General features: G+C 39.1%; 1 long non-coding RNA gene across 1 annotated transcript in view; it reads right to left on the reverse strand.

Moving 5' to 3' along the window:
* LOC104996597 overlaps positions 1-27,224 on the reverse strand; it is a 101,534-nt gene that overhangs the window by 24,146 nt on the left and 50,164 nt on the right. The window lies entirely within an intron of this gene.

A 27,224-nucleotide genomic window follows, 5' to 3' on the forward strand; every position in this document is an offset into this window, starting at 1 on the left:
CCAAAAGTTTATTGTCAGAAAACAAACGGAGAAGGGATTTCATTTCCAAGTATGTTGGCGGTAGAGGAAAGCCACACTACATGGATTCTCTTCTACAAAATTCTTCCGTTCATGCCTCAGTGAAGACATTCAGGTCTCCCTTCCTATTCAGGTATGCCACAGTTTACCTTTGTGTTGCTGTTTCATTTAAAACTAGAAGAAATGTGTGGGAAGCCCACAGTTAGATGAGACAATTGACTGACCTTCAAGGAGTTTGCAGTCAATGAGGAAAGTCAGCATATAACATAACTAACTCAAGTGCGGGAGGGTGTCGTATGGTACACTTAACTGAAGGAAGACTCCAAAGAAGAGTATATTTAATTTTAACTATTAAGGAAGGCTTCTCATGGACGGTAGCAGTGCTTCAAACCTTAAGGAGAGGAACCTATGTAAGTGGCACCATGAACACAGACACAAGGCATGATGTGACATCTTCACTAACAGTAAGTATTCCAATGCAATTTCAGCTGAAGTGCGAATATATATGAGAACACTTCTTAAAAAGTTAATTCTGGAAGGATCTTTCGAAGTTAAATACTTGAGAACTTAGAATTTATAAAGAGAAGTTTCCCCATTTTTTTTTTTACTGTAATTGCTAATTGATTTTGAATAAACCTAATAGCTACTAATAACTAGTCAAGTAAATGGTGGTACATAGACTACATTTAATTGTCCCTTTTTAAATATATTCTCATTAAAGTACCTCTATGACTTTCTAGCATGCTAGGAGGAATATTAAAGAATAAATATGATCCAGTGGGGAAACTCGGTTATATTAGAAGAGAAACACAACAATAGCATTCTGAAATCTCAAATGGAGTTCTTAGTGTATTTTTTTTTTCCCAAATGGAATTTTCATTATAGTTAAGATGCAAATTCCCTTTGAGGATAAGGTGAGGGACAAAATTCGGTTTGGTTATATATATTTTGAAAGTGTTAGTCGCTCAGTCGCATCCAACTCTTTGCGACCCCATCGACTATAGTCCACCACACTCCTCTATCTGTGGAATTCTCCAGGCAAGAATATTGGAGTGGGTAGCCACTTCCTTTTCTAGGGGATCTTCCCGACCCAGGGATCGAACCTAGGTTTCCTGCAATGCAGAGTTTCAAAGTTCCAGTCCTTGCAGAAAGGAAACTTTCAAAATCAGAACCTGGAACACTTTATTCTTCAATATATTTTTCCACCCCAGTCCTAAGTTTCCATTCTCCTGCTCCTTGTCTGCTTGAAAGTTGCATGAGGCCATAGTGAAAGACTGGGGCAATTGGCTGTATTGACTGGCAAACATGCAGATTCACACAAAACAATATCGGTCTCTCTCACCATTTAAAGAAGGCTCATTACAAACCAAATAAATCATGAACTAAGTCCCATCCGTAAGGAATAATTTGCACTAACTGCACCAAATTAAGCTGATAAATTATATGGATTCAGAGACAAAATCCTTGTTATGTCAATACGGAAGTATTTTCTAATGTTTTGAAATGTAAAATTTTACTAGCAGGTACTGACAACTCCATTTTGTGATGTTCTTTCCAAGAGATTAAATGTTAGTCCTCAAAAGTAGTTGTGTGGCTTGGAGGTAGCCAGGGCCTTCTACAAGCAAACTGGAAGCACTGCTGTCCCCTGACTCAAAGAAAATGTTACTTCCTAGATTTGGGGAGCTCACCTGGAATTGAACAGACTCTAGCAAAGCACGTCAAGCAAATTCTTCCATTAGCACTTCAGGAATGGAGTAGTTCCTGGGCTTTTTTTTTTCACTAGAAAACATTCAGATTAGATTACTCTGTAGGCTCCTAACCAACATAGGATTAACCCCCTGAGATACTCTGAACTTGGGTGGATTTCTGACTCAACAGAGCAGTTGTACAGTTTTGCCCTCCAGTAGCATAGCCACTGTTTGAATAACATTTACACCTGCTCAGTTACGAGTTTCTGTTTGATCACAAAGGCATGAGAATAGTAGCATGACCAGGTAGCACAGTGGAAATAATTTGGGCTTTGGAACCAAGCAGGACTAACTCTGACATTGTTGGTCTTCTGATCTGGTGCAAGAGAATGATCACTGATCCTCTGTTTACTCATCTGCAAAATGGAGACAAATGACAGGATTTACTACAATTATGCTGAGAGTTAAATTAGATAATGCACGCAAATAATTACATGCAAATGATAATTATTATTATGACATTATTCCCAGGTTATAGTAATAATCTCCACTGAATGAAAATCTACTAAATCATCCTAACTGGGTGAAAAAATAAAAATCAACATATCTGATATGTAGGGAGGAGAAAAAGTATTTCCTAGAATGAAGGACCTGGAAATTGCATTCATTTATCCAGCTTTTGTCTGGTTAGTGAATGAATAAATTCCTTTTCCTTTTTTGGTTGATTACATACATATGTATGTATGTATGTATGTAGATATGCATAAAATCTCAGTTTTACTAAGACAATCATTTAATAATCTCCATTGGGTAGGAGATCTAGTATCAACACAATTAACATAAGTAAGTATTTGCTAATCAATAAATGTAGATCAGTTTTGTGTTATTTCCTACTTCAATTCTACTTGGAAAAAAGATATGAATTTATAACCCAGGATTTTAAAACCTTAACATGTAGACTGGTTTTACTTTGGGAAAAAGCAGGAAGCTGATCACACTCCGGAGAATTAAACATTACTTGACAAAGCAACTTAAGTTCTGGCAGGTACTGAGATTTCAATTTCACCTACTCTCAAGTTCTCAGAAGAACTCTGAGCTAACCCAAGCTGAAAATAAAATTCCAATTTCAATCTGTCATTTTTTTATTATAGTTCAACTTAACGGGCATCATGGAGCTTTAGGGAAGATAGCTGATGAGAATCCTTGAAGATATATACTTTAGAGATGACATTTAGAAGTAAATAAAGACCTTTGAGAAGCTGATTTAATGAAATGTTGTAGTTGCAAGACTGTCATTTAGCTAAAATGTTTTAAAAGAACTTGGTTCCCTCCACCCTGAACAAAAAGTCCTTACTCAGCCTCGATTTTAAAAGGTAATGGTAAAAAGCTTTTCAAAATTCCATGGTAAAAGTCATGCAAAATGGTACTTTTTCAAGAAAGTGTGTGTGCAGCAACAAAGAGCCAGTGTGGCCAAAAATAAACAAATAAAAATCTTTCAAGTACTTAGATCTTCTTTATTTCAAAAACACTGTTTTCAGTGGCATCTCATCCCCATGCATTAGCATCAGAGAATGGGAAATTTCCACAAAAATTTCCAGAGATTTGAGTCTTACACTTTTAGAATCAGCATGTTTTCACTGTAATTTACCCTAGAAGATACGATCTCCTTTCTCACTGTAAAAAGAGTGACAAACACAATTTATTGATTTTTTATTATCATAATATTTGTACTGTAGTCTTAACAGTAGTATACAGTAATACCGGGATACCTCCAAGAAAATCTGACATGGAAAGGACCACTTCCCTCTTCAGTAAAGGAACTCTGGGTTTTAAAATAACTGAGATGTTATTCCTTTTGTTCCTCTTATGTCTAATGGTCCTGGCTAGGTCAGACCTGTGACTCATATATGGCAGCAAATAGAAGTAGATGACACACCTCAACAGCATCTATTTACTTTATGGTTCTCCTATCTTCATGAGGATAATCAATATTTTGTTTGGAAAAGTCTGGGGACTAATCTGAGGCATTCCTGCCCCCAGGAATTACATTTTGTAGCTCCTTTTCCTCAGCCCTGGGAAATCCTCCCTACACTGGATTTGTCACATCTCTTGACTCACGACATGCCTTGACTTGACTCTTGACTATAAAATACTGTGGTTACACCATGATCAGCAGCCCATGGATAGAGAGACTTATCGTCTAACTGTAACAGGGCGCTTAGAAGTGAGATCATGCAGTGTCAGTAATGGCCAACAGAGCAACAGCAAGCATGGCAGCAATTACTGTGTTCAGAGAAGCACTTGGAGCAGAGAAGCCAAGAGGTCCAGGGAGCTGATTTCCCCTGTGGCTCCCTCCCTCCCTCCCAGCCACCTACCTCCAGGGTATTCTAGAGGAAAGCAGAGAAGGATGCTGCTGAGGTCCTGCCGTTTGACACAGGAGAATATCAATGGAGCTGACACAGAGAAAACTGTGTAAAATATGTCTAAGATCCACCAACAGACAGACTTGAGACTGCAGTGGTACATGCAACTCTCTTGTTATTTTTCCCCCACCCTTCTAAAAGTTTTGTGACCATTCTGTCTTTGTCAGAATAGTTTATTCTAGTGTTTTAGGGCTGGGTTTTTTTGTTTGTTTCCTTTTTGCCTCTGATTTTCAGTGAACTCTATGTATGTGCGCTCAGTCGCTCATTGTGTCCAATTCTTTGTGACCCCATGGACTGTGGCCCGTCCTCTGTCCATAAGATTTTTCAGGCAAGAATACTAGAGTCTGTTGCCATTTCCTTCTCCAGGGGAATCAATGAAGTCTAAAAATAGGTAAATAAGCTTTATAACATTATTTAGAATGAGTCTGTTGACACTGTATGAAGAATAGGGAATACTTTGAATCTAGCCTAGCATCTTAATTCACAGACCACATGGCACCTGTTTTTAACTACTAAGGACAAACTAGGATTCGGAAGAAAAGGGCAGAGTCAAGACCAAGTTAAACCAACTTGTCTTCTCCCAAAAAGATACCAGTACCAAAATTTCACCAGGATTCTGAGTCATGAATAACATCTATTATATCATTTTCAGAAATTACAATGGTCTATATTTTATAAAAAATACCTAGCACTTTGCAGACATTTAACTTTGAAAAATCAGAGAAAAAGCAGTTAGGGGACTGACAGCTCTCTAGGCATTTCTTGGCCTCTTTAAGTATTACAGATTCAATTTTCAGACCAATAAGCCATCACTGCAGCTTGATGATCTCTCTAGGGTCCCATCTTCTATAATAGGGATGCTTACATTTGCTATATAGTTGTGTAACTATGATAAGAGTAATTAAAAATGGGTTCAATTTTTACAATACATTTGAACTGAATTGTATAAGCTTGTGACATAGAACATTTAAACATTACCTGATTTCATTTAAAATAGCTGGTGGGTATAGTATCAAAAGAGACTTCAGTATATGGCATTTAAGTTTTGTGTGCATTTGAGAATGGATAATTGTTTCACGAAACATTTGTCCTAAATTACTGACCCAGTAATAAAGTCATCACAGGAGGCATCAGTAAAAACTTAAGTGAACATCTATTATACTCAAAGATATGTTGCTCAGCACTGGGTAAGTGAAGAGGTATGGAAGCAATCTCTAAATTAATCTCTAAATTAAACCTTATAAAGTAAGTTGTAATTCAAATATAAGTTACCATCAATGCTAAATAATGATTCTCAGCTACGGGATAATCTTGAAGACCTTTAAATTTTGGAGTCACAAATTTAGAAGAGAATTTAGACTCCAACATTTCCTTTAAAAGTAAAGAAACTAATTTGCATTATTAGAGAAATGCAAATCAAAATTACAATGAGGTACTACCTCACACCAGTCAGAATGGCCATCATCAAAACATCTACAAACAATAAATGCTGGAGAGGATGTGGAGAAAAGGGAATGCTCTTGCTCTGCTGGAATATAAATGAATACAGCCTCTATGAAGAACACTGTGGAGATTCCTCAAAAAACTAGGAATAAAACTATCATATGACCCAGCATTCCAATACTGGGCATATACCCTGAGAAAACCACAATTCTAAAAGTTGCATGTACCCTTATGTTTATTGCAGCACTATTTAAAATAGCCAGGACTAACCTAGATGGGAGTAACCTAGATGTCCACTGACATGAATGGATAAAATAAGTTTTGGTACATATATTCAATGAAATATTAGCCATAAAAGATGGCATTCCAGCTGAGTTATTTCAAATCTGAAAAGATGATGCTGTTAAAGTGCTGCACTCAGTATATCAGCAAATTTGGAAAACTTAGGACTGGTTACAGGACTGGAAAGGTCAGTACACAACTGCACTCATTTCACATGCTTCCAAGGTAATACTCAAAATACTTCAAGCTAGGCTTCAACAGTATGTGAACCAAGAAGCTTCAGATGTACAAGCTGGATTTAGAAAAGGCAGAGAAACAAGACATCAAACTGCCAACATCCATGTGATCATCTGAAAAGACCCTGATGCTGGGAAAGATTGAGGGCAGGAGGAGAAGGGGACGACAGAGGATAAGATGGTTGGATGGCATCACCGACTCAATGGACATGGGTTTGGGTAAACTTTGGGTGTTGGTGATGGACAGGGAGGCCTGGCGTGCTACAGTTCATGGGGTTGCAAAGAGTTGGACATGACTGAGCAACTGAACTGAATGCGATCATAGAAAACAAGGGAATTCCAGAAAAACAACTACTTCTGCTTCACTGACTACACTAATGCCTTAGACTGTGTAGATCATAACAAACTGGGGGGGAAAAAGAGATAGGAACACTAGACCACTTTACCTATCTACTGAGAAATCTGTATGCAATTCAAGAAGCAACAGTTAGAACCTAACATGGAAAAACAGACTGGCTCAAAATTAGGACAGGAGTATGTCAAGGCTGTATACTGTCACCCTGCTTATTCAATTCATATGTAGAGTACATTATTTGAAATGCCAGGCTGGAAGAAGCTCAAACTGGAATCCAAATTGCCAGGAGAAATATCAGTAACCTCAGATATGCAGATGACACCAGCCTAAGGGCAGAACGCAAAAAGAACCTAAAGAGCCTCTTGATGAAGGTGAAAGAGGAGAGTGAAAAAGCTGGTCTAAAATCCAACATTCAAAGAACTAAGATCATGGCATCCAGTCCCATCACTTCACGGCAAAGTTATGGGGAAACAATGGTAACAGTGACAGACTTTATTTTCCTGGGCCCCAAGATCCCTGTGGATAATGACTGCGCTCATGAAATTGAAAGATGCTTGCTGCTTGGAAGAAAAGCTATGACCAACCTAGAGAGCATATTAAAAAGTAGAGACAAAAGCTATGGTTTTTCCAGTAGTCATACACCAATGTGAGAATTAGACCTAAAGAAGGCTGAGCACCGAAGAACTGATGCTTTCCAACTGTGGTGCTGGAGGAGACTCTTGAGAGTCCCTTGAACAGCAAGGAGATCCAACCAGTCAATCCTGAAGGAAATCAACCCTTACTATTTATTGTAAGGACTGATGCTGAAGCTCTAATACTTTGTCCACCTAATGCAAAGAGCTGACTCACTGGAAAAGACCCTGATGCTGGGAAAGACTGAGGGCAAGAGAAGGGGATGACAGAGAATGAGATGGCTGGATGGTATCATTAACTCAATGGACATAAGTTTGAGCAAACTCCGGGAGGTAGTGAAGGACAGGGAAGCCTGATGTGCAGCAGTCCATGGGGTCACAAAGAGTCAGACATGACTGAGTGACTGAACAAGGATAACATAAAAAGGAATGAATCTGAATCAGTTCTAGTGAGGTAGATGAACCCAGAGCCTGTTTTATAGGGTGAAGTAAGTCAAAAGGATAAAAAAAAAAAAAACAGTATATTAAAGCCTATATCCGGAGAAGGCAATGGCACCCCACTCCAGTACTCTTGCCTGGAAAATCCATGGACAGAGGAGCCTGGTAGGCTGCACTCCATGGGGTCACTAAGAGTCGGACACGACTGAGCAACTTCACTTTCACTTTTCACTTTCATGCATCGGAGAAGGAAATGGCAACCCACTCCAGTGTTCTTGCCTAGAGAATACCTGGGACGGGGAAGCCTGGTGGGCTGCCGTCTCTGGGGTCACACAGAGTCGGACACGACTGAGGCGACTTAGCAGCAGCAGCAGCAAAGCCTGTATCTTCAGCCTATAAACTGGAAACCAGTTAAGGTAAGAAGTGAAAGCCATTTAGCGTTTTACTCCTCCCGCCCTGCCCTGTTAGTTCTACTCCCAACCAAAATTCCCTCTTCCTCTCCTAAACAGAAAATTGTCTTATGTATATCCACAGGCACAAACAGCTAAAGAGGCTGATTTTATTCCTTCCATTATCTCTACTCACTCTGGTCCTAAGCCAGACCAAATACTGCCAAACATACTGCTAGCATATTCAATACAGTGGGGGATTTTAAAAGATATATGATAATATTTATGACATCAGAACTAATAATCTAGTTTGGAGGACAAAATCCTTACTTTCAAAGAAGGTTTAGATAAAAATAATTGAACTAGTATTAATATGTCAGGTTTGGGGGTCTGAAAAAAATCCTCATTTTTTTCCTCTTAATTTTCAAAGAAAAAAATCTAAAAAAATATGAGGAACAACCCTGGAAAATTTAAGTGGACTGTCCAATGTTATTCAACTAGTATATAATGATTCTGGGACTAAAACCTGGGTGTCTCTTCTCTGAGCATAAGACCATGTTAAGATACTTTTAATGAAATCAATGTTTTAACTCATACAAATAAAAATCATCTGAAGATTAAACTAGAGACCAGTAACAGGAAGAAAAGTTAGCAAAGTGACTGTTGAAACAAATTTAACTACAAAAACAGTCTCTAGAAACCTCCACAGATAAGACTGGAGCTGTTCATTTTATAGTGGCATATATTTTTTTAAAAGAAAAGAAAAAAAAAAGATCTATTTCTTCTAACAATCTAACAAGATAAAATTCTGTTTACTCTTGCTGTAATGCCTAAAGCTTTTACTGTCTGGTAGTTCCTGATTCAATAATTAGTAAGCGGTAAACAAGAAAGATTTAAAGTTGCCTAATAAAAGTTTCCTTATAGCAGGCACTAAAAGTATCAAGACGCCATAACTAGGGAAAATGGTTTTTAAACAGTCTATAAGCAAAAGCATTTGATGAGGTGAAAAAACTACACGAAAAGCATTTTAAGGCAAGGATTTTTATAAATGTAATTACTATATTTCCTTTGCTTAGAACAATGTACTGCACATAGTAGGAACTCATTAGATATCTGTTAAATTAATTCCAGGAAATTATCTGTTATTAGCAACAAAATGATAATCCTGTATGCGAGACAGCAAAAGAGACACAGATGTATAGAACAGTCTTTTGGACTCTGTGGGAGAGGGAGAGGGTGGGATGATTTGGGAAAATGGCATTGAAACATGTATAGTATTATATAAGAAACGAATCGCCAGTCCAGGTTCGATGCAAGATACAGGATGCTTGGGGCTGGTGCACTGGGATGACCCAGAGGGATGGTACAGGGAGGGAGGTGGGAGGGAGGTTCAGGATGGGGAGCACATGAACACCTGTGGCGGATTCATGTTGATGTATGGCAAAACCAATACAATACTGTAAAGTAAAAATAATAATAATAATAATAATAAATTATAAATGGGTAAAAAAAAAAAACAATAAAAAAAAGAAATAAATATATTGTCACTTGATGTTGTCTCCAGGCAATTTTCCTGAGCCAAAAACTAACTTCTGAGCCCCCAATTACATCCTTTTGTCCAAGTAAACAACAGAATAGAAAACTTATTAGTAACACTGACAAAAATGGTTTTATCATTTGTGGGAAGACACTGCCCTCAATTAACCAAAGCCAGTTCCTATATACATGTAAGATGCAATTCCAGTTGTGTCCCTTGTTCACTGAGTAACTCTAATCTTCAGGGCTTTTTAATCTGAGAAATAAGAATTTCATCTCCTAAAATTTTTTGACACTTTTTAAGATAGAAAAAAAAAATACATTGTAGTTCCACTATAATGTATAGTTCTTTTATAATGTTCTCATTTCAATCCTAAAGGAAATCAGTCCTGAATATTCATTGGAAGGACTGATGCTGAAGCTGAAACTCCAATACTTTGGCCACCTAATGTGAAGAACTGACTTACTGGAAAAGACCCTGATGCTGGGAAAGATTGAAGGCAGGAGGAGAAGGGGAAAACAGAGGATGAGATGGTTGGATGGCATCACTGACTGGATGGACATGAGTCTGAGCAAGCTCCAGGGGTTGGTGATGGACAGGGAAGCCTGGCGTGCTGCAGTCCACAGGGTCGCAAAGAGTTGGACATGACTGAGAAACTCAACAGAACTGAACTGAAATGTAGGGCTATTTCCATGGACAATTTATACCTATGTAACTCTAACTCTCTTCATGTCTAAATCCTGTAGCCCTTGATAGTAAGTGGGACAAACATCACCATCTTAGTTATCCAAAGCTTAGAGGTAAAAATTTCCAAAACATGTAAGCTATAGAAGTTGAGTATACAATCAATAATCACCTACTGTGTGGCTTACAACACAACATGAAAACATGACTTCACAGCTGCCACTAAGCTCAAATATAATCACTCTGGAAAACAATGTCACAGGCCTGGTCTACTCTGAGCTCCAGATAAATACAACCAGAAAAAAAAAAATGTCAGTGTGGTCAGCACTGAATCTGGATGATTAACAAGAAAGAAAAATGAAAATGAAAAAAAAAAAAGAAAAAAAAATTACCACTGGATCACCTCGAGTCTGCCATCATAGATAGGGAACTAGGTAAGACTTAGATGAGATGCCCTCAGTCTTCTTTCACATGGATCTAGTTCTTTATCCTTATTTTAATTTTTCTTTACATATACAGTTACATATACACAGACATTTTACAGTTACTTAGGGGTTTCCACAAATAACAGCTGATGGGCTTCCCTTGTGGCTCAGCTGGTGAAGAATCAGCCTGCAATGCGGGAGACCTGGGTTTGATCCCAGGGTTTGGAAGATCCCCTGGAGAAGGGAAAGGCTACCCACTCCAGTATTCTGGCCTGGAGAATTCCACGGACTGTATAGTCCATGGGGTTGCAAAGAGTCAGACACGACTGACTTTCACTTTCACTAATGGCTGATAGATGAGTTCTGAGAGCCTCCATGCTCTGATATTCTTAGTTCTGTGAATTTCTGAATGGTAGGTGACGTGACTATCATAGCAATGACTAATATTTCTTTGCTACATCCCAGACCTGATGCTGGGAAAGACTGAGGGCAGGAGGAGAAGGGTGTGGCAGAGGATGAGATGGTTGGATGGCATCACCGACTCAATGGACAAGAGTTTGAGCAAGCTCTGAGAGATACGAGGATAGGGAAGCATGGCATGCTGCAGTCCATGGGGCCAAAAAGGCAGACACAATGTAGCAACTGAATAACAACAACAAAAGGCATTATGCTAAGCACTTTCTTTTAATCTTTAATAACCCGAGGACATAGGTGCTATCACTCCTATTTTATTAATTATGAAAGTGAAAGAGAAGAGTGAAAAAGTTGACTTAAAGCTCAACATTCAGAAAACCAGGATCATGGCACCCAATCCCATCACTTTATGGCAAATAGATGGGGAAACAGTGGAAACACTGTCAGACTTTATTTGTGGGGGCTCCAAAATCACTGCAGATGGTGAATGCAGCCATGAAATTAAAAGACGCTTACTCCTTGGAAGGAAAGTTATGACCAACCTAGACAGCATATTAAAAAGCAGAGACACTTTGCCAACAAAGGTCCGTTTAGTCAAGGCTATGCTTTTTCCAGTGGTCATGTATGAATGTGAGAGTTGGACTACAAAGAAAGCTGAGCACCGAAGAACTGATGCTTTTGAACTGTGGTGTTGGAGAAGACTCTTGAGAGTCCCTTGGACTGCAAGGAGATCCAATCAGTCCATCTTAAAGGAGATCGGTCCTGGGTGTTCATTGGAAGGACTGATGTTGAAGCTAAAACTCCAATACTTTGGCCACCTGATAGAAAGAGTTGACTCATTTGAAAAGACCCTGATGCTGGGAAAGATTGAGGGCAGGAGGAGAAGGGGATGACAGAGGATGAGATGGTTGAATGGTGTCACCAACTCTATGAACATGAGTTTGAGTAAACCCCGGGAGTTGGTGATGGACAGGGAAGCCTGGCGTGCTGAGAAGTTTTATCACTTTTCTAAGGTTCACCATGAGCAAGTGTAGAGATGAGACATGAACTTAGGCTGTCAGCTCTCAAAGTACACATTCTTAACCAACTCCGTTCTGCCAACCAGGATACCATTCAGAGGATTAATGAGTCAGGCTTAGAGGTCAGATACATTCAAGGACTTACTAAATTCTTATATGAGCTGGCATGATCTTCTTTTTGATGATCTTTAAAACAAAAGGAAAGGTGGAGTCAAAAAGAGGAATCAGAATGGTTTTCTTCATGTGATTTAATAAAAGCTTCTTTCCTAACTTTACTCTATCTGCTTTCTGAGCACAGAAATAAAAGTAGGAAGAAATGGGGAGGAAACCATTGAGCGGAGGAACGTCCTCCAGAGCATAAAATACACCCAACTTCATTGTTCAAGTCACCTGCAATAATATATAAAAAAACATATATATGTATATTGGCTTCCCAGGTGGCCCTAGTGGTAAAAAAGTCTGCCTGCAGGAGACACAAGAGATGCAGGTTTGATCCCTGGGTCAGGAAGATCCCCTGGAGGAGGAAGGAGCAACCCATTCCAGTATTTTTGCCTGGAAAATTCCATGAACAGAGAAATCTAGCTGGCTGCAGTCCACAGGGCCACAGAGTCGGACACGACTGAGCAACTGAGCACATGTATGTGTGTGTATGTATATATACATTTATATGTGTGTATATATATATATGTGTATGTGTGTGTGTGTTCAGTATCTTCCACTTTTGTGCATTTTGCTTTTCAGGTTTATTAAAAATAGCACTCATTGACACCAATGGGAATTTATATCTACTATACATAAATTAGCATACCAGTTTCAACAGTCTTCACTCTGTGACAATGAAGTAAATTTAAAAATAAAACTCAGATCAGCTTAAGTCATCCCATTCCTTCCCTCTTCCACATTTTCATTTTATTTCCTGCCTTCCCTAATCCCGTTTCCAGCTGCCAGCTCCAAGGTGTGCCATGCTTAGTTGCTCAGTCATGTCTCTCTGGGACCCCCATGGGCTGTAGCCCACCAGGCTCCTCTGTCCGTGGGGATTATCCAGGCAAGAATATTGGAGTGGGTTGCCATGCTCTCCTCCAGGCGATCTTCCCAACCCAGGGATCAAACCGGGGTCTCCTGCATCGCAGGCGGATGCTTTACCACTGAGCTCTCAGGGAAGTCCAGAGCTCCAAACCTCAAGCACAGAGTGATAAGTGTCCAGAATCTGCATGCTACAGCTGAACATGCCTACAACCAGTCACCAATTCCAGGTTCCAGGGAACACATGCAAAGACCTCATTCCTGCTGTAGTCTTATTTCTGCTCTCCATGCAACGTACCCTCTGAATGTTCTCAGGATACACAATTCAATAATGTTCATACAGGAGAACTTCCCAGATATCAGGGTTCTGCATTTTTCATGTTTTTTTAAAAAATGTTTTTGCTCTGTCTTTATTGAAAGTCCCAATTCTATTCTAGATGCAGTATGAGTGTAGGCTCAAGTGAGAACTCTGTCAATTCTGTGTCTACTTTGTTAATGGATCCTTTTCACAGCAAATGTGGGGGAAAGGAATTGGCCAGGAAACTCAAACTAGTTACTTACAGTTATGGAAATCAGTCAAAAGACTGAGTGATGAGACTGATACAAATCAGCCTCATACAAATGAGGCTGCTGCTACTGCTGCTGCTAAGTCGCCTCAGTAGTGTCCAACTCTGTAAGACCCCATAGACGGCCTCCTACCAGGCTCCTCTGTCCCTGGGATTCTCCAGGCAAGAACACTGGAGTGGGTTGCCATTTCCTTCTCCAGTGCATGAAAGTGAAACGTGAAAGTGAGGTCGCTCAGTCGTGTCCGACTCTTAGCGACCTCATGGACTGCAGCCTACCAGGCTCCTCCATCCATGAAATTTTCCAGGCAAGAGTACTGGAGTGGGGACAGTCAATAATGTGGACAAGAAAATAAGGAAGGTAGAATTGTGACTCGTCTCTAAGCTGGGGGAGAGTCCATAACAAGCACAGTGGAAAAGGCTTACCTTGCTTGGGAGACTCAGTCTTAAATATTTAATGCTTAGCCTTGCATATTAAATGAAATTACTTGTCCTACCTTGAAAAACCTGAGAAATGGGGGAAAGATGGAATGGAATGGTACTGCATCTTGAGGCTTTAATTAAATGTTTAAAAAGGCTTTGGTGTCCATTGTTGATTTAATATGAAATCTTTTATAGTTATTATATTTCCATAAGGAAGACAGTCATTTGTTTATTCATGAGGAATGAACTAAGCAACTGCTAGGGAAAGTCAGAGTGCTAAATGCTGTGAGAGCTACACACCTGTCCTGTCTATCCCCAGGAGATGTATGGTATTTGAGGGAGACGTAGAGTCAGTCCTCCTGTTTGCATGGACCACAGTAGTACTGGTGAAGGGTAAATACAAGAACATCTAGTCCAGGGCTTCCTAAATAGTAAGATAGATACAGATCACTTGAGGAGCTATTTCAAATGCAGATTCAAATGCAGCAGACCTCAGATGATACCTGAGATTCTGTATCTCTAACAAGTGCTCAAGTGATGCAGCAGATGCAAATACATGGACCACACTTTAAGCAGCAGAGGTAGACAACAATTCCTGCCTGTACCACCAAGGTATTTAGTTCAATGCAGCTGGAGTCAATGTGCATTAATCCTTTATATACCAATAACTATTACCCTAAAAGAACGACCTCATAATATCCTTACAATATAATATTCCTCAGAGAAGCATCATATCCACATGTGTGACTCACCAGCTATTTTGCCTTTGCAAGCTATTTACCTTTCAGCCTGTTTATCAATCTAAAAGATGGGCGCAACAATGCCTAACAAAAAGAGTAGTGGAGAGGATGAAAGAGATCATGCTAGTATAGTGCCTACTACATAAAAGTTGGTAGCCATAAAGAGGAGCTTTTTTTAACCATTATTATGAGTTGAGGAAATGAGTATTTCTTTTTAAATTTTAATAATTAAACTTAACAAACTAGCAGACACAGAGGGGAAGAAGAGGGTCAGGTGAACTGAGAAAGTGGCATTGACATACACACACTATCATGTGTAAAACAGACAACTGGTGGGAAGCTGCCATATAACACACGGGGTCCAGTCTGGTGTTCTGTGACCACCTAGTGGGGTGGCATGGGAAGGAGGGGAGGCTCAAGAGGGAGGGGAGATATATATATATAAAAGTTATGATTGATTCCCCTAGTGGTTCAGTGGTAAAGGATCCACCTGCCAAAGCAGGAGATGTAGGTTCGATCCCTGGGTCAGGAAGATCCCCTGCAGTAGGAAATAGCAACTCACTCTAGTATTCTTGCCTGGCAAATCCCATAAACAGAGGAGCCTGGTGGGCTACAGTCAGACCATGGGGTTGCAAAAGAGTAACTTAACGACTAAGCAACAACAAGGCATTTCAAGGATCTCTCATACCTGGGATGGTGGTCCACCACAAAACCCAATCAGGAAATCACAAGAGTGTAACTGTCTTCTTATATGGGCTTCCCAGGTGGCACAATGGCTAAAGAATCCACCTGCCAATGCAGGAGACACAAGAGACTTGGGTTCTATCCCTGGGTCAGGAAGATCCCCTGGAGTAGGAAATGATAATCCACTCTAGTAATCTTGTCTGAAAAATTTGTTGGACAGAGGAGCCTAGCAGGCCACAGTCCCCGGGGTTACAAGGAGTCAGATATGACTGAGCCCATGGCACATGCACGCGCACACACACACACACACACACACAGCAACTGATTCGCATTGCTGTAAGGCAACACAACATTGTAAAGCAATTACTCTCCAAAAACAAAAATTAAAAAAAAAAAAAACTAAAAGAATTAAATTCTATCTTTTCTAGTCATAAAAAGCAATATCACTAAGAAAAGTAAACCTCAGTAGGAATTTGAGAGTTGAGTCATTTTTAAAGCACTGCTGAAGGACAAGTTCCAGCATGAGCACATGGTCAGAGGCTCCCATCAGTAATTAGGGACCGCTCGCAATCAGCAGTGTGCATTTGCATTATGTAAGACATACTGATTTCTGGAGGAAGTCAACCCGTATCTCTCCCTTGCTAATAAGAAACCGGGAGGCACGAGAAACGACCCCAGATGGTACATGTTTGTAGTAATGAATGAGGTATTTTAATGGTGTGAGTTAAGTTTTACTTTGTGTTTTTAATGAGGGACTCACTGCCTGTGACATTTTAATTGTAAACTAGATTGCCCCATGAGGTCTTAAACTATTTTATGTTAAACATAAAGTTTTGTAAACTTGTATGGGTGATAATATTCATCCCCTGAAGCACAAGGGGATATAAAAATACTTCAAAATGAGCCATGAATACATAACATAATCCCAAAAGTTTAATAATACTAACCCATATGTCATTTCACCAAATGATTCCTTCATCCACCTGCATGAAGCTATTTTCAATTGAGAAGATTCAAAGTCAGTTTCAAAAATATGAGAGTTATTTTCCTGAAATTCTAAGTGAAAATAACCAAGCAGGAAGTGGGATGAGATGATTTAACATTCTTTTGACAGACAACTGTGGATGGATAGGTAAGTCATTTACCTCAATCTCTTTTCTTTGATTACCTGAAAAGTAACATTACTTTGAGATGACTTGTTTAATAAGATTCAGTCTTTCTCTCCCAAGAATCATTCCAATTTTAAAATTCTCATTTTCTGTTTGGTAGAACATTGTCTTACAAATGAAGACTTGGGGAAAGAAAGTCAGCTGGAACATTTTTAGATCCTCCACTAGAAATTGTGAAAAATAAAGACACATCTTTAGATATACTGAGTCACTTGCACTCCATACCAAGGAAGGGGAATTAGTTTCTACTACCTAAATATGGTTGTTTAAACTTGGGCAAGTCAATGAGTCCCTAGACCTTGCTTTCCTTGTCTGCCAAGAGTTTTCAAAATCTCTTTGAGGATATCGTATATGCAGTAGCACCTGCTGCACTTTTTAAAAATTCATATTTTCTGGGTCACATCAACTCTTACTGAATCAGGTTCCAAGGATTACATTTTTCTTGACAAGTTTCCCAGGTGACTCTTATGTTCAAAAGTATGAGAACTACTGGACTAGTTTAGCTCCAAGGTCTTCCAGCTTCAATATTCTTTGCTCTGGAATACACATCCAATTTGAACTGCAACTCTTGATAAATCCCAACCCCACCCCCTCCACCATTTCCCTATGATATTATACAGAGTATTTCAGTCTTCACTAAGGACTTGAGTTCTGTCATCCATTTGGCAACTATTAATTGTTGCTCTTCTCTACCTTATCTGAACTAGGGCATGTGAAGGACATTAGGGGAAGCAAACGGGAGAGAGTATAGGCAACTAGCAATAGACTAGAAAATGATTAAGATTAATAAATCCAAGACTTCTTGAATTTATAATAAAAAAAATCCTACCTCCATTAAAGTATTGGAGATAAACAAGAAGCTAAAAGCAAGATGTATCAAAGTGAGTCTAACATGATCTTATTTTTGGAACACAGAACCAAAAAGGCTATTTAGGGAGATGTACATGTGTGCAAAGTCTAAATAGGTGCATTGATGATTTTTATATAACATAAGCAAGAGAATAAAAGTAACTACATTTCCTAAAAGGCTGGGAGCTAGAGATGATTTGATAGAAAGAAAAAGGGAGAAAGAAACAAGAAAAAAAAGAATAGGTTAGATACAGCAATTATGTATATGTAGTAAATTACAAATCTATTTATAAAGTGGCAGAGGAACCAGAGATCAAATTACCAGCATCCTCTGGATCACAGAAAACCTGAGAGAATTCCAGAAAAACATATACTTCTGCTTTACTGACTATGCCAAAGCTTTTGACTGTGTGGATCACAACAAACTGTGGAAAATTCTTAAAGAGATGGGAATAGCAGGCCACCTTACCTGCCTCCTGAAAAATCTGTATGCAGGTCAAGAAGCAACAGTTAGAACCAGACATGGAACAATATACTGGTTCCAAATTGGGAAGGAGTAAGTTAATTTAAGCTGTATATTGTCACCCTGCTTACTTAATTTATATGTAGAGTACATCATGCAAAATGCCAGACTGGATGAAGCACAAGCTGCAATCAAGATTGCTGGAAGAATTATCAATAACTTCAGATATGTAGATGACACCATCCTCATGGCAGAAAGCAAAGAGGAACTAATGAGCCTCTTGATGAAGGTGAAAGAAGAGAGTGAAAAAGCTGGCTTAAAACACAGCATTCAAAAAGCAAAGACCGTAGCATCCAGTCCTATCACTTCATGGCAAATAGATGGGGAAATAATGGAAACAGTGACAGACTTTATTTTCTTGGGCTCCAAAATCACTGCAGATGGTAACTGCAGCCATGAAATTAAAAGACGCTTGTTCCTTGGAAGAAAAGCTATGACCAACTTAGACAACATATTAAAAAGCAGAGACATTACTTTGTCGACAAAGGTCCATCTTGTCAAAGCTATGGTTTTTCCAGTAGTCATGTATGGGTGTGAGAGTTGGACCACAAAGAAGGCCAAGCGCCAAAGAACTGATGCTTTTGAACTGTGGTGCTGGGGAAGACTTGAGAGTCCCTTGGACTGCAAGGAGATCCAACCAGTCAATCCTGAAGGAAATCAATCCTGAATTTTCATTGGGACTGATGCTGAAGCTGAAGCTCCAATACTTTGGCCACCTGATTCAAAGAGCTGACTCATTAGAAAAGACCCTGATGCTGGGAAAGACTGAAGGCAGGAGGAGAAGGGAACAGAGGATGAGATAATTGGATGGCACCACTGCTCAATGGACATGAATTTGAGCAAGCTCCAGGAGATGGTGAAGGACAGGGAAGCCTGGCATGCTGCAGTCCATGGGGTTGCAAAGAGTGATGTGACATCAGGGATGTGACTGAGAAACTGAACAACAACAACAAATTTATAAAGTGAAAAAGTAAAAGCATAAGTCGCTTTGCACTGCAGGTCTCCTGCATTGCACGCAGGGTCTTTACCATCTGAGTCACCAGGGAATCTATGTATGTATACATACAAATACACTTTTAAAGTAAAGCAGAATAAATTTGAATACTGAACACTAAATAAGGCAAATGTTATACAAATAACACAGTCTTACATGCTTAAAATATATCACATAAAACTGGCTATCTGCACCATTCTTCTGAATACTATTGCTCTATTCTAATTAGAAATTTTCTAATTTAAAACCTAGAAATTGGGAGTTCTTTACAAAAAAGGAACTTTGGCTCTGTTCAAAGCAGAGTATCACTCTCACTACAGTGTCAATACAAAGAATTGATGTGCTTTGGACTAACCCTGCCAAAAATTAACTGCACAAAATTCTAAGCAGTCCCTAAAGTCTCTCTGGTCTTCATACAATCATTTGTAAGATGAAGAGATAGAGCAAGATTTTAAAATTTTTTTCATGATTTCTCTGCTGTCTTCAAACCCTGCCTCTGTGGGAATCTAAGTTTATTTTTCTCTTTTATCAAGTTTTCAACAACAACAAAAAAAATGCTCCGTAAAAAACTTTTAAGGTAATTTCTTTTAGTTATCCCTGAAGGGAAAGCCACTACTAAAACCACAAGCCATCCAGAAGATGTGAAAATATAAAATCCTCTGCCAGGGAGAGGTGGGAGTGGAAGGGAATCCTGAAGATTTTTTTTTTAAGAATTGGACAAAAAAAGAACAAGAAGGAGAAAGAAGAAAGGGAGGGAAGAAAGGGGGGCGGGGTGGGGGGAGAAAGGAAGGAAGAAAGCCTAAGAAACTGCAGTGTAAGAAGGAGTCTTTTCAACCAAGCAGGTGCATGCCAGTTGAGTGTAGCCTGCAGGAAAAGGAAAACTGTCCCAGAGAAAGTGGTAGTCTTACATTCTTATCCTAGCCAAGATGCAAGCAATAATCCTATCTGCTAGGGAAAAGATGAAAAGTGAGCCAAAGAAAATGAGTTCATGAACTTGAGATCGTGAGAGAGAGAAAGAGAGGGACAGAGAGAGAGCTCATTCAGTATCTCAGACTGCCTGAGCCAAGTTTAATTTCCTTTGTCAAGTACAATTTTCAGATCTCACAGGACATCAACTGTGGGTGCATGCACTCCTCCTAGTACATATTGTACTGGTCTGTCCATCAGCAGCTCAGCAGGGGAAGTAATTTACCTAAAGTCTTGAATTCTTTGCTGTAATATTGGAATTTACAAGTCTGAGCAAGTCTGCAGAAGACATCATCAGTCAGTTTTCTGCTTAATAAAAAACAATGATTTTATCCACTAGAACTAAACATCAAAAACATGAGCTTATAGATTTCAGTGCTCATGGGGATATACTGTGACTTTGAAGATAGTTACTTCACCTTGCAATGTCTCTATTTCATAGTTCCCAAAATAGAAACCATGCATCTCAGATTCAAAACAGAGATGCAGAGATGTAAAGTGACATACTCAAGCTCCCATATTTTGTTCCTAGCTGTGTCCAGGAAGACTCCTCCTGTTGCAAGTGACTGCATAACCAACCCCAACTGCCTTAAGCAAAACGAGGAATTATTGATTCAAATTTAAGAGTAAGACCTTATTTTCTCCTGGGTTCTTGATTCTCCATCTTCCAAGTTGGTTCTGTTCTCAGATAGATTCTCTCCTTATACTGTAAGGTATCTGTCAATAGCTCCAGACCCCATTCTCTTGGTTTGAAATCCAATGGGAAGGGTATCTGCTTTTACAGAAAAATTACCAGAAAAAAATGCACTGTGTCTTGATGTCTCTGTAGCCAAAACTACTGTGTGACTCCATCATGTGTTTAAGTCTAAAACAAGAGCCATACTCTGCAGTTGGCACAAAGACTGAGAACATAGGAGGCAGAGTCTCAAATAGTGAAGGCTGTTAACAGAAGGAAGGAAAATGGATAATAGGAAAGTGCACAAACATCTGCCATGCCAGTAGAACCTGAGACAGAAGTCAAGTCTTCTGGTTTCTACCTCAAAACACTTTTTTTTTTTTTTTCATTCTGTATATGGCTGTGGCCTTAATAACTAATGGAGAGGTTAATGACATGATAATTCCTAAGACTTATATTTAAAAAGCTTGGTGATAATCCAAAAACCAAAAACCATTCATGCAGTATTAAAATTGTAACAGTCAAGCATGTTGTCATCTTTGTGACCTTGGGTTTAGCAATGTATTCTCAATTATGACACAAAGCCATGAACAACAGAGGGGAAAAACAGATAAATTTGACTTCACCAAAATTTAAAACTCTGTGCATAGAAGGACACTATCAACAGAGTGAAAAAATAGCTCAAGATATGGGAGAAAATATAAGTGCTTAATATTCACAACACAAAAAGGATTCCTACAACTCAATTAAATGACAGAAACAAAAAACCAAATAACCCAAATAAAAAAAGGGCAAAGGATTTGAATATTTATTTCTGTAAAGAAGATATATAAATGACCAATAACCACATGAAAAGGTTTTAATATCATTAATCATTGGGGAAATGCAAATGAACCCACAATGCTACTATTAAAGCTATATAAAAAATTGTTTTTTAAAAAGAAATGATAACAAGTGTTGGCAAGGATGTGAATATTGGAACTATCTAACATTGCTGGTGGGTATGTAAAATGGTGCAACTAACATGGAAAATGATTTGTGGTTCCCCAAGAAATTAAACAAAGAATTCTGTATGATCCAACAATTTGACTTTGAAGGCCAGTGAGATGAGAACTTCCACAGGACTAGGGAAACAGACTCTTGGAGGGCACAAACAAAAGCTTGTGTGCACCAGGACCCAGAAGAAAGGAGCAGTGACCCCACAAGAGACTGAGCCAGACTTTCCTGTGAGTGTCTAGGAGTCTTTAGAGGCATTGGTCGACAGAGGCCTGCCATGGGGAAAGGGGCACTGAATACAAGAGTCCTGGCATAAGTCCTCCTGAAGGAAGTTACCATTACCACCATTACCCCTATCATAGTTTGGCCTCAGTCCAAACTGAAAGGAAGGAACACAGCCCCACCCATCAACAAAAAAATCTCATTAGAGATTTAATGATAATGGCCTCACCTATCAGAACAAGACCCAGATTCCCCCACAGCCAGCCCCTCCCATCAGGAAGCTTCCACAAGCCTCTTATCCTTATTTCTCAGAGGGCAGACAGAATGGAAACCACAATTACAGAAAACTGGCACCCCACTCCAGTACTCTTGCCTGGAAAATCCCATGGGCGGAGGAGCCTGGTAGGCTGCAGTCCATGGGGTCGCCAAGAGTCAGACACGACTGAGCAACTTCACTTTCACTTTTCACTTTCATGCATTGGAGAAGGAAATGGCAACCCACTTCAGTGTTCTTGCCTGGAGAATCCCAGGGACGGGGGAGCCTGGTGGGCTGCCGTCTCTGGGGTCGCACAGAGTTGGACATGACTGAAGCGACTTAGCAGCAACCAAACTGATCACTTGGATCACAGCTTTGTCTAACTCAATGAAACTATAAGCCATGCTGTGTAGGGCCACCCAAGACAGACAGGTCATGGAGGAGAGTTCTGACAAAACATGGTCCACTGGAGAAGGTAATGGCAAACCACTTCATTACTCTTGCCTTGAGAACCCCATGAGCAATATGAAAAGGCAAAAAGATATAACACTGAAGGATGAAACCCCCAGGTCAGTAGGTGCCCAATATGCTACTTGAGAAGAGTGGAGAAATAGCTCCAGAAAGAATAAATGGGCTGAGCCAAAGTGAAAACAATGCCAAGTTATGGATATGACTGGTGATGAAAGTAAAGTCCAATGCTGTAAAAAACAACATTGCATAGGAACCTGGAATGTTAGGTCCATGAATCAAGACAAATTGGAAGTGGTCAAACAGGAGATGGCAAGAGTGAACATCGACATTTTAGGAATCAGTGAACTAAAATGGACCAGAATGGGTGAATTTAATTCAGATGACCATTATATCTAGAACTGTGGGCAAGAATTCCTTAGAGAAAGGGAGTAGCCCTCATAATCAACAAAAGAGCCCAAAATTAAGTACTTAGGTGCAGTCTCAAAAATGATAGAATGATTTCTGCCCATTTCCAAGCAAACCATTCAATATCACAGTAATTCAAGTCTATGCCCCAACTACTAATGCCAAAAAAGCTGAAGTTGAATGGTTCTATGAAGAACTACAAGATCTTCTAGAACTAACAACAAAAATAAGATGTCCTTTTCATTATAGGGAACTGGAATGCAAAAGTTGGAAGTCAAGAGATAACTGGAGTAACAGGCAAGTTTGGCCTTGGAGTACAAAATGAAGTCCATCACAGGTTAAGAGAGTTTTGCCAATAGAACGCATTAGTCATAGCAAACACCCTCTTCCAACAACACAAGAGAAGTCTCTATACAGGGACATCACCAGATGGTCAATATCGAAATCAGGTTGATTATATTCTTTGCAGCCGAAAGTGAAGAAGCTATTTACAGTCAGCAAAAACAAGACTGGGAGCTGACTGTGGCTCAGATCATGAACTCCTTATTGCAAAATTCAGACTAAAATTAAAGAAAGTATGGGAAACCACAAGACCATTCAGATATGACCTAAATCAAATCCTTTAATGATTATACAGTAGAAGTGACAAATAGATTCAAGGGATTAGATCTGATAGACAGAGTGCCTGAAGAACTATGGACAGAGGTTCATGATATTGTACAGCAGACAGTGATCAAAACCATCCACAACAAGAAGAAACGCAAAAAGGGAAAATGGTTGTCTGAGGAGGCCTTACAAATTGCTGAGAAAAGAAGAGACACAAAAGGCAAAGGAGAAAAGGAAAGAAATATCCATCTGAATGCAGAGTTCTAAAGAATAGGAGGAGGACCAACTATCAGGAGAAAGCAAGAAAACAACCTCATTTAAAATCACACTAAAAATAAAATAAAATACCTAGTAATAAACTTAGCCAAGGGGTAAAAGGGCTTATACTCTGAAAACTTTAGAATACTGAAGGAAATTGAACACGAAACCAAAAATTTGAAAGATATCCCATGTTCATGGATTGAAAGAATTACCACTGTTAAAATGTCCATACTATCCAAAGTATATAGAACAAATAATCCTAAAATTTATATGGAAATACAAAAGACCATTAATTGCAAAAGCAATCTTGTGGAAAAAAGAATAAAGCTGGAGGTATTATGGTCCCTAATTTAGACTATGCTACAAGGCTACCATAGTCAAAACAGCATGGTACTGGCACAAAAAACAGACACACAGACCAGTGGAACATAATAGGGATTCCTTGGAGAAGGGGATGCTACCCTCTCCAGTATTCTTGCCTGGGAAGTCTCATGGACAAAGAGGACTAGTAGGCTATAGTGCATGCAGTTGCAAAGAGTCAGACATGACTTAGCGACTAACACTTTCATAGATGACTTACAATCTTTCAAGTGTATGGCAAAAAGATTCTTTTTCAGATTATTTTCCATTGTAAGTTATTAAAAGATATTGACTATGGCTCCCTGAGTTTTAAGTATGTCCTTGTTGTTTATCTATTTTATATTTAATAGTGTGTATCTGTTAATCCCAAATTCCTAACTTATCCCCTTTGGTAACCATAAGTTTCTTTTCTATGTCTGTGAGTCTATGTTTGTTTCGTAAATATGTTATTTTGTGTAATTTTTTTTTTAAGATTCTACATATAGGCGGATATATTATTTGCCTTTCTCTGACTTACTTCATTCAGTTTCATAATGTCTAGGCCCATCCAGGTTGCTGCAAATGGCATTATTTCATTCTTTTCTCTGGCTAAATAATATTCCATTGTATATGTATGCCACATCTTCTTTATCCATTCATCTGTCAATGGACATTTAGGTTGCTGCCATGTCTTGGAGATTGTAAACAGTGGTGCTATGAAAACTGAGATACCCATATCTTTTCAAATTGGAGCTTTCAGCCCTCCTAGATACATGTCCATGATTTGGCCTGCTGGATCATATGTGCTATGCTGTGCTTTCAGTCACTCAGTCACGTCCAACTCTTTGCGACTCCTGGGACTGTAGCCCGCCAGGCTCCTCTGTCCATGAGGATTCTCTAGGCAAGAATACTGGATTGGGTTGCCATGCCCTCCTCCAGGGGATCTTCCCAACTCGGCTCGAACTCAGGTCTCCTGCATTGCAGGCAGATTCTTCAATGTCTGAGCCACCAGGGAAGCCCAAGAATACTGAAGTGGGTAGCCTATTCCTTCCACAGGGGATCTTCCCAAGCCAGGAATCAAACTGGGGTCTCCTGCATTGCAGACAGATTCTTTACCAGCTGAGTTACCAGGGAAGCACACTGGATCATACAGTAGTTCTAGTTTGGCTGCTTTTTTTCTTAAGGAACCTCCATACTATTCTCCATAGTGTCTGTAGCAATTTACATTCCCACCATCAGTGTAGGAGAGTTCCCTTTTCTCCACAGCATCCCTAGCATTAAATTTTTTTTAACTTTTTATTTTATATTGAGGTATAGCCAATCAACAATGTTGTGATAGTTTCAGATGAAAAATGAAGTGACTGAGCCATACATATACATGTACCCATTCTCCCCCAAACCCCACTCCCATCCAGGCTGCTGCATAACATTGATGAACAGCTACATGTAAAAGAATGAAATTAGAACACTTTCTCACACCATATACAAAAATAAACTCAAAAAGGATTAAAGACCTAAATGTAAAACCTGAAGCCATAACACTCCTAGAAGAGAACAGAACACTCTTTGACATAAATTGCAGCAATACTTTCTTGCATCTGGACTTCTAAGGCAAAGAAAACAAAAGAAAAAATAAACAAATGTGACTGAATTATTTAAAAGTTTTTGCTCAGAAAAAGAAACCACAGACAAACAAAGAGACAGCCTACTGAGTGGGTGAAAATATTTACAAATGATATGACCAAAAGCAGGTTAATATCCAAAATACAGAAACAGCTTATACAACTCAATATTAAAATATCCAATTAAAAGTGAGAATAAAACCTGAATAAACATTTTTCCAAAGAAGATACACAGATTACCAACAACAACATGAAAAGATGCTTGATGTCACTAATTATCAGAGAAATGCAAATCAAAACCACAGGATATCACCACACACCTGTCAGGATGGTAGGATGGCTACCATTAAAAAGTCTACAAATGAGAATGCTAGTGAGGATGTGGAGAAAACAAAACCCTAGTACATTGTTAGTGGGAATGTAAATTGTTGCAGCCACTGTAGAAAATAGTATGGTTATTCCTTCAAAAACTAAAGCTAGAACTACCACATGAGTGAGCAATTCCACTTCTGGGTATACATCTGAAAAAACAAAAACATTATATCTGAAAAAAAAAACAAACAAAAAAACAAAAAAAAAGTGATTCAAAAAGCTACATGCACCCTGATGTTCCTAATAGCATTATTTACAATAGTCAAGATACAAAAGCAACCTAAGGGTCCATGAAGAGATGAATGGATAAAGAACATATGGGGAACACACACACACACACACACACACACACACACACACATATATAATGAAATATTACTCAACCATAAAAAAAAAATGGGATTCTGCCATTTGCAAAATCATGGATGGACCTAGAGTGTATTAATCTTAATGAAATAAATTTTAAAAAGACAAATACTAGATGACATCTCTTAAATGTGAAATCTAAAAAGTAAAATAATTTAGTGAATATAACAAAAGAAAAACAGACTCACAGATATAGATGATAAACTAGTGTTTACCAGTGGAAAAAGGAAATGGTAAGGAGGCAAGATGTGGCTCAGAGGGTAAAGAATCTGCCTGTAATGCAGGAGACCCGGGTTCAATCTCTGGGTCAGGAAGATCCCCTGGATAAGGGAATGGCTACTCTTTCCAATATTCTTGCTTGGAGAATTCCATGGAGATAGGAGCCTGGTGAGCTAGAGTCCATGGGGTCATAAAGAGTTGAACACAGCTGAGTGAACTAAGAAGTACAAACTACTGTGAATAAAATAAATAAGCAGTAATGATATACTGCACAGCACAGGGAAATAAAGCCATTATTTTATCATTTTAAATGTAGCATAATCTATAAAAATATTGAATCACTATGTTGTATACAACATACTGGAGAGTGAAAATGTTGGCTTAAAGCTCAACATTCAGAAAACAAAGATCATGGCATCTGGTCCCATCACTTCATGGGAAATAGATGGGGAAACAGTGGAAACAGTGTCAGACTTTATTTTTGGGGGCTCCAAAA

This window comes from Bison bison, unplaced genomic scaffold (assembly GCF_000754665.1).
Source record: "Bison bison bison isolate TAMUID 2011002044 unplaced genomic scaffold, Bison_UMD1.0 scf7180017864296, whole genome shotgun sequence".
NCBI lineage: Eukaryota > Metazoa > Chordata > Mammalia > Artiodactyla > Bovidae > Bison > Bison bison.